Below are 2,500 nucleotides of genomic sequence, written 5' to 3'. Positions count from 1 at the left end.
GGCAGCTTGAGTGACGCTTTGCTGAGCCTCGTGCCGCCCGTCATCCGGTCAGACCTGCCCGGTGCAGTGAGCCTCGAATATGGTTGATGGGAGGCATGCACGTGTCCTGGGAGATCATGATACTTTGAAAAGGTTGCCAGCTTCCTTCAGGACTCATGTGTGTCCGCGAGAGGAATGCAACTTAACATTTTTATGTTGGAAAATGAGGAAAATGAAACTGAACTCAGCCCTTTTCAGTACCATGACGTGTTTTCATATTCACTCTGCTTACTGTTTGGTGAATTTACACAGCTTCAGAAACTTGTGTGGGAGTTGAAAAAGTGAAGACTGGTCATCAATAATCCGACCTCCATTTAAGAGGAGGTCTCAAGACATTTTTCCCTGAATTTTAAACAACTCACGTGATTTTTAAGGAAATTGGCAACCCAGTGGGCCTTTTTTTTCCATATTGTCTTGCCTTTAGCCAGTTATCCCTCTTCCATAAAAAAAGACCTTTCCTTATGTAAATAAAATTGTCTAATCAAACACAAAATGATGGTAAAAATATATCCCAGTACTGAAGATGTTAATTGCATCTCTATAAAGTTTTTTTTTCTTTGTGTTCGTTCCAACGCGAAGGTAAACCAAAGAAACCAGCGCCACACATTCTTATTTTGAAAGGAATGTATTTTTATCACATTATTCCTTCCACCATTGCTTACATCGCTCCTGAACGTGTCTAGGAATCAAGAAACCCGCGCCACTCTTCCTGAATTTGAAGGGGAATTAGATTAACCAATGAAGAATGTCCTCTATTAACCCCTTCAGTACCATGACGCGTTTCCATATTCCTTTTACTTACTATTTGGTGATTTTATACAGCTTCAGAAACTCCTGTGGGGATTGACATAGTGAAGACTGCTGCCGTTAATCTTCTGACCTCCATAGACCCTTCCTAATGTCAGTGAAATGGTCTTATCGTACACAAAACTCAAGATAAAAATGCCTCACAGTACCGAAAGGGGTTAATTACTGTATCTTATTCCCCATCACTGGCTTTCTTTTTCCCCTTGGCCTCCACCACGAATTAGATTAACCAATAGAGAATCTCCTCCATTAATATTAGTCTATCCCTTTATTACTATTATTGTATCCTATTCCCCATCGCTGCCTTTAGTTTTCCTTTGCTTCCACCACGAACACGAATTCAAGGGATCCGCATCACTCCTCCCGAACGTGAAGGCGAATGTTTCTTGTCGTCACATCATTGTTACGTTCCATTCTTTCCTTAATTCAGGCGCGGACGTGAGGACAGAGAAGCGACGGACTGCTGCATCACTCACTCTGCCTCTCTGCCTCCCTCTCCCTCCATCCCTCCCTCCCTCCCTGCCTGCCTGCCTTCCTTTGTGTTCCTCCGCGCGGCAAAGTAGTCCCTGAGTAATGGAGTTTGTGGCGCGGACTAACCTTTTCTTTGCTTCTCTTTTCTTTATTTTCTTTCTTTCCTCCGTTGTCTTTTTTTATTTATTTATTTATTTTTTGTGACGAAGGTCCAAGAGGAAATGAATAAAGGAATAAAAGTTAAGGATTTATTTCTGAGATTTGGTGCGATATAGGAATTGAACTGTATCCATTTTAATTCCCTTGAGAGAGAGAGAGAGAGAGAGAGAGAGAGAGAGAGAGAGAGAGAGAGAGAGAGAGAGACTTAGTGGATGTTCTCCTTTTTATTTATTTTTTTATGTGGGAAAGTTAAATGAAAAAAAAAGGAATCAGACAAAAATCTCTCTCTCTCTCTCTCTCTCTCTCTCTCTCTCTCTCGTCAACAGCCTCTCTTTCTCTTTTTGTCTGTCTGTCAATAATTAATCTCACGCTGTCATCCCAAGTCCGTTTGTCTGTCTGTGTGTCTGTCACTGCCTGTCGTTAACGCTCTCTCTCTCTCTCTCTCTCTCTCTCTCTCTCTCTCTCTCTCTCTCTCTCTCTCTCTCTCTCTCTCTCTCTCTCTCTCTCTCTCTACTTTGCAGGCAGGGGCAGGAAGGAAAAAAATTGTGCACTGGTGTGAAAGGACCTCTTCTTTCTTCCCTTCCTTCCCTCCTTCCCTCCTTCCTCCCTCCTTCCCTCCCTCCTTCCCTCCTTCCTCCTTCCTTTCCTCCATCACTGAGGCTTCTGCTACATGGGACAGGAGTGACAAATTGACTCCCTTCTCTCTTCCCTCCTTCCCTCCTTCCCTCCTTCCCTCCCTCCTTCTCCCCGTGACAAGGGATCCTTCACTTGCCTGCCACAGATTGAAGGAGAGAAGGATTATTGGCGAATGAAGGACAAATTCTTAAAAGGAAGGAAGGAAGGAAGGAAGGAAGGAGGGAAGGAGGGAAAGAGAAGGATACGTAAACAAATAATGGAATGGGAAATTTGATAAGTAGGAAAATGAAAGAAAATGTGTGATAACTGGTGTGAGAGAGAGAGAGAGAGAGAGAGAGAGAGAGAGAGAGAGAGAGAGAGAGAGAGAGAGAATTTTTATTTTCTATAC

This window comes from Portunus trituberculatus, chromosome 12 (genome assembly GCF_017591435.1).
Source record: "Portunus trituberculatus isolate SZX2019 chromosome 12, ASM1759143v1, whole genome shotgun sequence".
Classification (NCBI taxonomy): Eukaryota; Metazoa; Arthropoda; class Malacostraca; order Decapoda; family Portunidae; genus Portunus; species Portunus trituberculatus.
Note: the sequence above shows the minus strand (reverse complement) of the source record.